Source organism: Notamacropus eugenii, chromosome 3 (assembly GCF_028372415.1).
Source record: "Notamacropus eugenii isolate mMacEug1 chromosome 3, mMacEug1.pri_v2, whole genome shotgun sequence".
NCBI lineage: Eukaryota > Metazoa > Chordata > Mammalia > Diprotodontia > Macropodidae > Notamacropus > Notamacropus eugenii.
In genome coordinates this window covers 216,846,425-216,856,506 of record NC_092874.1, presented here as the reverse complement: position 1 = coordinate 216,856,506, position 10,082 = coordinate 216,846,425, and the positions used below count along the sequence as shown (strand labels likewise).

At 38.8% G+C, this 10,082-nt stretch overlaps 1 long non-coding RNA gene across 2 annotated transcripts; it reads right to left on the bottom strand.

Moving 5' to 3' along the window:
* Positions 1-916: 916 nt before the first annotated feature.
* Positions 917-8,050, bottom strand: LOC140533957 (uncharacterized). 2 transcript variants are annotated; one of them, XR_011977123.1, is made up of 3 exons: positions 7,821-8,050; positions 4,149-4,510; positions 917-1,892 (listed from the first exon to the last, which is right to left on the bottom strand). It is a non-coding gene; the product is annotated as an uncharacterized lncRNA (long non-coding RNA). The 2 variants fall into 2 exon arrangements; XR_011977124.1 differs by having other exon boundaries at positions 4,436-4,510.
* Between the last annotated feature and the right edge of the window lie 2,032 nt (positions 8,051-10,082).

Here is a 10,082-nt window from a genome sequence, read left to right as displayed (position 1 = left end):
CAAGGAGATTACAGCAATACATAACAAAAATGATAAATTATTATAAATTATTATTCTTACTTTCATTAGAAGTAAGAAGCATAATGTCAACCCAGAAAGTCTATACAGCAGAAATGACTGCAGAAATATGGACTTCATTCCATTAGAGATGTTTCTTTTTGCATTTAGTAAAGAGTGGGGTAGAAGGAGATCAAGAAGCTTCTGGATACTTTTAATTGGAAGCCCAGGATTCAGGTATGGCCTATATTTGAGGCTGACTCTCTCAAACCACACTCACACTAGGTCAAGTCTCTAGAGAACAACTGGTTGTGTCTTCTCCTCAGAGTTCTAAGTGTAACTTGAAGGCCTTATGATATATTTCTAATATCATTGGTTACAACCCCGATTCTGGTATGTTCTTCAATTGTCAATTAATATCTCTTCTGTATCATTGATACCATTTATTAGTATCCCACTATCACTTAGCCAATTAAAATCAAATAAGTTTTATAAAAGGGATATTTACTAGAAAAATGTAGCAAGAACAAAAATTACAAAAAAGAAATTCCCCCTCCCTATCTTCCCGCCAAGACTAGGGACACACTTTTCCCTCTATGGATCAGTCCCTGGGGAAAAAGGGATAAAACTTAAAGGTGTTGCTATAAAGCATTCATCCTGTTAAGTGCACTTCTCAGCCTGGCATAGGCACAGGACAAGTGACTCCCTTGCTTCAGGACACTGCATCCCAGTTTTACCTCACCCTTAGTCAGGGTCAAGCTAATCTCTCTTCAAGGCTTTTTTTCTTCATGAAGCTTAGCTACTTATGGACTACAGTTCCTGGACCACTAATGGCTTGTTCTTCTGACTTTTCAAAATTCACAAGATCATAACCATCTTTGATACTATTTTACAACTAACAATAAAGACAACAGTCAGAAAAATTGCCACATTCTTTATTCATGGCTTCATGGAAACTCTTGGAGACCCATAGTAGTTCATCTTCCTAGCTTGTCATCAGGAGAAAAAGATGTTGAGTTACCTCACCCCCACCCCACCCCTGCCATGGTAATCTTTAATATGTCTACTCAGTTCTGGTTTGGTAGCCAATCCAAAGCTTTTCGTTACCAAAGAGTAACCATTCAAAGAAATAATCACAGGGATATCGATGAGTGAGCCCCCTATACAAGTCTTCTGAGGCCTGGTCTTCATTCCAGAGATCCATGAAAGAGGACAAGGCCTGGCCCAGCAATCTGCCTTCTGAGGGCTCTGCCCTTCAGAAATTAGAGAGGAACGAAGAGAAAAGAATGGCTATTTTCTTTATGAAAATGAGGCAATGCTGAATTTAAAACTAGAAGCGACATTAAGAATAATTTGTGACATTCAGGGAAGTTGCTGTCAACATTACCCAGGAGTAGTTGTTAGATAGAAAGGACCCCCAAAGTCTTCTGTCCATTGTTGAAAGGAAAATTCTTTGAGCTTTTGCCCCGACTAATGAGGCAAAACTCCAGACAAAGAGGATTAAAAGGAGTTTATATTAAGTATGTTAAGGTAGCAACATGTTTGACAGGCTGAACGCTGGAGATCAGCAAATGGCTTCAAGTTGGGCCAGCTTTAATTGGTAGCTTTTATAATGAGATGAAGACAATTCAGATTAGTCAGCAACAGCAACAATGCATTGGTCCCTTGCATCTTAGTTCCTCCCCCAGGCAGCAAGAGTGACAATGTTCAGGTAGGAGTAAGGGACGAAAAGCAGGTAATACAGAAAACTGTGGACTTGGTGTGATCTTCCTCAACAGAGACTCCCCACTCAAGACTGATTGACAAGCAGGACTGGCAGCAGTGGTCATTGAGTCAACATAACTTTCAATAATCTGCCTGTTTGGGGCTTAACACATATATATATAGAGAAAGGACTGAAAAACAAAACAAAATATATACGTTCATTACCACATTCAGTCTTCACCTTTATCCCCAACTGCATCATCCTAATTAGGGAATTTATACTCATAACACCACACAATTACCCTGTGGACCACAAATCATAATCTCATTTCCATCAATGTTATAAAGTTGAATAAACTTAGATACACAAAGTCAAAATTTCATGTATTTCCCCAAGGAGATAAACATTATTAAATAGGCCCTATATATAAACCAAGGCATGTCACAGAACAAGCCATTTAGAGTGCTTACCATGTATTAATTTTAAAGGGGAGATTGACATATCAGCAAGGTCACCAATAAAACGCAGTAAACCTAAATGCCCTGAAGCAATACAATAATTCAAATAACTTCAATCCTCTTCATAACCTGGCAACCCACTGTAATGGTAATTTAAGGTTAATTGTGGGTGGGGGGAAGAGTTAAAGATCTTCCCTGCCCATTAATAGGCCTCAGTACCTTTTGTTAATTTCTATGGAGGCACTGGGTCAGAGGGTCCTGCCCTCCAGCTCTGAAAAGTGTATAAATACTCTGAGGCGAAGTTTTACTTTGGGGCTTATTTTTTTGGATGTGTTTGTTTGGGCAGATGAGACTCTGGGAAGCTACTAAAGGGCAGCCCCACCCTTTGAAAACCCAGATGTTGGTGGTTCTCTCTCTGGAAATTATATATGTGTAGTCAGACAGTTGGATCCATCTGTTGATCTGTGATCTATGTATTGCTTATGGTCAGAGAGCTGGAAGCCCTGTCTACTGATTTTTATTTCTCTGTATTATCTCTGAAGTTCAGGGTGCTGATTTTTCCCCTTAACTAAGTGAATGATATATGTGCTTGATTAAAGTCAATTGTTGACCCTCTTTTGCTTTCCTTTTAGAAAAGCAGATCTAAGAACTATGTTCAGGAGGCCCTCCTGTGTATGTCATGGTCCTTATTGTTACACCCACCCCCAATGTTCAGTAAAGCAGAACATTTCATCTTGAATCCCAGATGTCCTATGTAATTTTGTGGTCCCTGGAAACATTTTCCCCTGGACTTTACAGAGAAGGCCATCTCCTTAGACAGCTCTGGAGTGGTCTCTTTCCAGTGCATTTGCTTCTCTGGCTCCAAGTCACCTGCAGAAGCCTAGATGATTCGATAAAAATATTTTGCTAAATGGATCTCAATGCAATTTGTATACTCTCCTAAATTTTCTTTTCCCAATAACTAAGCCACATGGTGAAAATGCTCATGCCTTGTGCTTCTAATCCTATTGACAACAGAGGTGTAAGGAAAACATCAGTTTAGAAATTCACAGCTCACTTGAAACTTCAGAAAATCCTCCCTTAGGAGTAGAATCTAATCCCATATGGATGAGAACAATTTGTTCCAGTGGCTGTGAAGGTGGCTGAAATAGGTGCTATAGAGCATTTAGAGCCTGGTCAGACACTTTAAGCAATGGGAACATGTTTAAGGTAATTCTGAAATAATTTGCATGCATTTCAGAATGTGCTGTATACACAGATTCTAATCCCAGATTAAATAGCAACCCTAAATAAAATCAGATTTCCCATTAAGGTAATACAAGGTAGCTCATAAGTTACTTTCCACTAAGATAATCAATTGCACTGAACTTCTATTTCTTAAAAACAAAAAACAAAAACAGAAGATGATCCTGACATTCACCTCACAAACTGATAGATTTATTTCTTTGTTTCATAAGCCCCTTGATCTTTGTCGAATTATTTCCATATCATTCTGAAAGAATGAGATATTTCAGGGACTTAAGCTTATACAGATAATAAGTACAAGCACTAATTTAATTCTTGTTTACCCTATGGAATTACTACAAATTCAGATCAAAAGTAGTAAAATATTTCTGACTTGAGTAATTCAAATATTTTACTATTAATCTAATTACTAATAGATTCAGTCCTCTAATGACAAACTTCCGTTGTTCACCTGCCCTGAAAGTAGAAATTTCTTATGAGAGGAAGAAACAGGGGCATAGTTATAATGGTATTAAAATAGGTCCTCCAGACTAAAGGTTAAGAGTACAGAATGAATCAACATAGGTACACCAAGATAAAGCATCCTTAGCTCTGTTTGATTTCAAGTAAGAGTCACAGATAAGTTATTGGCAAAGTCCCATTTCATTTGCATGGTGGCAAAGTCAGATTAAGGAGGTAGGTAGGAAACATTCCTATTCAAAAGGAAGTAACATAATGGGGAAACTGAGTCATGAGTATCCTACCTTCAGCCATTCCAAGTTTGTCCTTCCAGTCTTTCCCAGATGTAGAAATACAAACTGTATTCTGCAGACTTCACTCCCTCTGGGAAGCTCATAGTAATGCCCTTGAATGACAGACTAATGACCTCAAGATAATGCAAACCTGAATACCTGAAATCCACACTGAGAATAATATCAGATCAGTCCCACAAGATTTTACCTCGAATAGCATATTTCACTAAACACAATGAAAGCTATTACTGTTATTATTATTGTTATTCCTTTCATGGTGTTGCAATAATAAAATTTACCAGTATCCTTTTCTTCATTTTCTTCATCTCCATCTTCTTCTAGAATCTAAACTCATCCTGGTATAAAATGTATCACTAGAAACAAGAAAATAGTCATATTCTGGAATTGCACAAAGATAGTAAATATATGTTAATTTATTCAAAGCTCTAGGAAAACAACAGTGGCAGTTGCTATAAATATCCAAATTAACAGATATCCATCTCTATATATTCATTTCTTAAGGCAAAAATAAACCTTCTAAGACTGGAGTTTCTTAAGACTAAGTTGGTTCAAGAGGCAACTTCAATATAAGATATTCCAGGTATTCATAAATTCCACAAGTGATAAGCAAAGAAGCTTAGATGAAACTCACTCTAAGTCATAAGCAGGCTTGAAAATTTCATGTCCATTTAGTGCAAGGAGTGTCTATTTCCCAATTGCTTATTAGAAATTCCACAACATGACAAGCTTTTGCACACGGTTGATTATGACCAGAAATCTTGGAAGTTTTCAAAGGAGATTTTACAAGATCCTTTCTTTGTACTTTTTCCCCACACAGTAATGAATTATCAGTTTTGCCTTTAAAATATAGTCAGGTAAGTACTTGACAGATTTTAACATCATGACAATAACTCCAAATAACTTAATAAACAATCTTAGAACTTTCATGAGTGATAACCAAATAAATTTAGGTGATACTTCTTCAGTACTATGGCAAACCTAGAAGTTTCCAGTTTCTTAAATTAGTGTAGTTCAGAATATTACAACACATGGTCAACAAGGCTAATAAAATACATGTTTTCAAAAAAATAAATTTCTGCCTTCTTTTAATAATTCAGTTCACAATGTAATTACATCCAGATCATAAGAGAAGTTGCTCTTCTAACAACAAACTTGACACAGCAGTTTACCAAATTCACAATATCATAAACAATACTATGGAGCTGAAGCATGAGACAAAACCATTACCAGCCAGGTGACCTCAGTTCAGTGGAATACATTTCCAAATTACCTTACAGAGGTTCATTCATCTTATCACCATTAGGAATGTATATTGATCACATTTAAAACCCCATATAAAGTTATCAATGATGAAACAATTACATACAATTAAAGAAATAATAGTCAACATCTATATAGTGCTTGGATGTTCCAGACACTATTAAACACTTTATAATTCTATGATCTTCACAACAACCCTAGATGTGTTCATGAACCCTAGGTGTTAATGATGGGGTTCAGACTCTGGGAACTTCCTTGAATTCTCCTTGAATCTCCCCACTTAACCTGGTCTTTCATACTCAAATATGTGGCCATTATCTGTTACCTCTTGATTGCCCCACCTGCTTCTCCACTCAAATCCTCCATTGTCTGATATCTCCTGATTGCCTCCAGCTGTTTCCAACCCTTAACCAGTCATTCCCTCCTTGGACTTCTCAAGACCCTCCCTACACCCCTTCTCCCATCACCCTAGACTACCAGACCACCCCCAGATCCCTCCTACAGTCTTTTTTTGTATTTAAATTCCATCTTGCCTCCATGAAGGCACTCAGATTCAATCCAGCTCAGGCTCTGTCATGCTGAGATTCTATCTGCCCTGCTTGTGAACACAAACATTACAAATGCTTAGGCTCCTTAAGAGCCAACCTAAGGTGGCGAATCTTTAATAAACTGTCTTTCTTTGACTTTAAGAAGGCTTGAGTCGAATTCATTCAAGCAGGACCTGGTGTGCTGGTATTTCAGGGTCCCCAGCACCCCTAAACCTTGTCATTTATGATTCCTTCACTGGGATTCGAACCTAACCACTAGACCACCAGGGATTGGAAACAGCCTGAGGCAATCAGGAGATATCAGGCAATGGAGAGCTTGGGTGGGAAGCAAGTGGGGCAATCAAGAGATCTTGATAGGGACTTGTGGGAATGAATACAGATCTTGATGGGAGTGGTCAGCAGCCTGGGGAATGGGGTTTTGATGGGCTTGGGGGGGGGGGGGTGCAATAGAGACATGGGCACAATGATAATGAAAAGCCCATGGGCTACCTGAGACTTGAATAAGAAAGACCAGATTAAGTAGGAAGATTCAAGGGGAGCTCAAGGAGGCTCGCAGAGTCTGAACCACATCACTATTAAGTCATTTCCCCCCCTTTAACAGAGGTGAACTCACACAGCTAAAATATTTCTCAGAGTGGATTTTAACTTAGGTTCCCTGAATGATACATTTCCCAGCAGCTTCATGCTTTAATACCAAATAGTAAATGTATTTTTACATTAAGTTCTGATTTACCACAATTATCCTAAAAGGAGAACACACAAACCATATTCTGATTCACTTTCTGGACAAATTTCATCCAAATCAAAACAAATCCAGATTTATAATCACTAATTGTAACATTTAAATCTCAATTTATTCAAGGGTCATTTGTTGGAGTCTAGGTGGGTTGGGGACCTCAAAATTCAAGGGCAAATGATGTGGTTCCTGCCTCGGATAAATTCATAACCCAAGCCTTCTTTCAGTAAGAGACAAGGTTTATTAAAAAATCAGTTGGGGGTGGATTAGATTTTAAGAATCAGAACTATTGGCCAGATTTTAAGAATCTGAGCATTTGTATCACTAATGCAAGCAGGCCAGATTTATGGGGGCAAGATGGACTTTTTATATGGAAGACTGGGAAAAATCTGGATGTGATCAAGAAATGGCCAAGTAGTATGGGAAGAGAAGTGGTCTAGGGTGGGGCTGGATGCAGACAATGAGGGCCACAATGAAAGGATTAACTGGGAAGGGCCAATGCCCCAAGCAAATATAGCAGCTTCCCATTTTTATCTCCTAGCTTTGAAACCCAGGAATTCTAAGCTGCATATCAAATAATAATCTCATAGAGTTTCCCATATCCTGAATCATAGCAAAACCCTTCCTCAATATCCTCTTTCTAAATCTCCAAAACACTGTATTCAGACTACACAACTTTCCTTAACTCTCCATTCATTTCCTCTTCTAACTTCCTTAAACATCTTCAGCTTTCTTTTCAATAGAGCTAAAAAAAGTACTACCCTTCTGGTTTCTTTCAAATCTTGATCTGATACTTCCCATACCAATCACATCTCACACAATGCCTTAACCCACTGAATACCTCCCAGTTTCTAGTTATCTCCCTTTCTGCCCTCACTAGGAATATCAATCTCCATCTCCCAGAAAGGGCCTGTGGGGGTGGAGTAGGCTAGGCTGGAGATTGGGTTGGTGAGTCCCTTTGCTAGGAAGGTTTTTTCAAAACCTCACTTTCCAGATATTAGTCTCTTCTTTTTCATGATAATTAGGGGTCAATTGCTATTTGAAAGTCTCCACAGCTCTGAAAATTCCTTGCTTACCTGGACTTTAGATCTATAAACCAAGGTTAAAATATACACCTACCTAAATACAGAGGTCTCATCTCTTATCTGGTCAGAATTTTTTTTCTCTTTTCCCAAAATTTTTCCAGTCCTTACTGAACCTTAACTGTCAGCTGTGGACTTAAAATGGCAATGATGGGGTTCAGACTCTGGGAAATTTCTTGAATTGTCCTTGAATCTCCCCATATAACCTGGCCTTTCATACTCAAATCTGTGGTTAATCATTATCTGTTACCTCTTGATTGCCCCACCTGCTTCCCACCCAGATGCTCCATTGTTTGATATCTCCTGATTGCCTCCAGCTGTCTCCAGTTCTCATGAATTCCCTCTTTGGACTTCTCCTCAAGATCCTCCCTAAACTCCTTCTCCCATCACCCTACCAGACCACCACCAGATCCCTCCTATATGCTTTTCTGTATTTAGTTCCATCTCACCTCCATGAAGGCGCTCAGATTCAATCCAGCTCAGACTCTATCTAGCTGAGATTCTATCTGACCCGCTGGTGAATACAAGCATTACAAATGCTTAGGCTCCTTAAGAGCCAATCCAATTTGGCGAATCTTTAATAAACTTTGTTTTCTTTGGCTTTAAAAAGGTTTGAGTCGAATTCATTCAAGCATGACCCTGGACTGTCAGTGTTTTGGGGTCCCCAGCACCCCAAAACCTCATCAGCAAGATTTTACCAAGCTTTTTACCTGATTCCCTCGGTGTCCTGCTCCCTCTATGAATACAGATTTTCCCATTCAGACCCATGTGAGGCCTTTGCCCACTTGCTACACTCTCAGGTGCCTTTTCTTTTGTCTTCTTTTCTTCCTGCATAAGTGAAAAAAAATCCAAAATTTGGACTTTGGGGCCTATTGCTCTTTCCTATTATGAGTCTTGGGGAGCTAAATTCTCTGCAGATTTTCTGCTTAACCTACAGGAGAGAGGTGTCCACTCCTGCCTGCTTTCAAGCAAGGCCTGAGTGATGGCTTAATCACATGGAGCAGGCCTTCTAGCAGTGATGGTCAAAAGTGAAAAGTCCTGAAAAAAATAGTAATAACTCCAGGCTGCCTTCACCATTTGTTCAAAGGAAGATTCTTTGGTTGGGCTATTATTTGGATTAATGAGGCAAAACTCAGGACAAAGAGAATTAAAAAGTTTATTATAAATATGTCAAAGTAGCATTTTGTTGATGGGCTGATCATTGGAGAGCAACAAATGGCTTCAAGATGGGCCAGCTTTAATTGGCAACTTTCAAAACGAAGATAAAGACAACTCAAAAGGGGTTGGCCCCCTGCATCTCTGTTCCTCCCCAAGGAAGCAAGTGTAACAATTTCCAGGTAGGAGTAAATGACAAAGAGCAGGTAATGCAGAAAGCTGCAAGACTCAGCGTTGCCTTCTCCAATGGAATTTCCCCCAACACTAATTGACAAACTGGACGGGGAACAGTGTCACTAAGTCAACATAACTTTCAATACCATATTGGAAAATTAGAGCTAAATCAAAGAAATTGACTCCAAAGCTAAATCTTATTATCCAGACTTACCCCAAAAAAAGCAGCCAAGAAAATGTCACTGGGATTTCACTTTGGGAGAAGACTAGAACTAAAATAAAATTATGGTGAAGGTTGAGAATCATTCTATTCAATTTCCAACTTTTTTTCAGAATATATGCTGGATACAATGAATTAAGAAAAGCTGCCAACCACGGTAAACATCTCACTGAACTCTAGATAATTCATACTGAAGGGAAGCCCTGTAAATGTTATAAATGTGAGACAGTGTAATTTAGCTCATCCCTTCTTTGCCATCAGAGAATTCATACTGAAAGAGAACTTTCAAGTGCATACTTTATTTCCCACCAAAATATTCACACTGGAGAGAAACCTTATAAATGTAGTAAATGTGGGAGGGCTTTTACCAGTCATACTTAACACCAGAGAATTCATGAGACAGAAACCTAATTGATAGAATGAATGTGGTCTTCTAGTCAAGCATGCAATTTACTTCTCATTAGAAAATTCATACAGTAGTGACAAGGTTGAGGGGTGATGGGGACCCCAAAATACTGACAGTCTGGGTTGTGCTGGAATGAATTCTACTCAAGCCTTCTTAAAGCCAAAGAAAACAAAGTTTGTTAAAGATTCATCAAATTGGGTTGGCTCTTAAGGAGCCTAAGTATTTGTAATGCTTGTATTCACAAGTGGGCCAGAGAGAATCCCAGCTAGACAGAGTCTGAGCTGGATTGCATCTGAGCGCCTTCATGGAAGCGAGATGGAACGAAATACAGAAAAGACTATCCG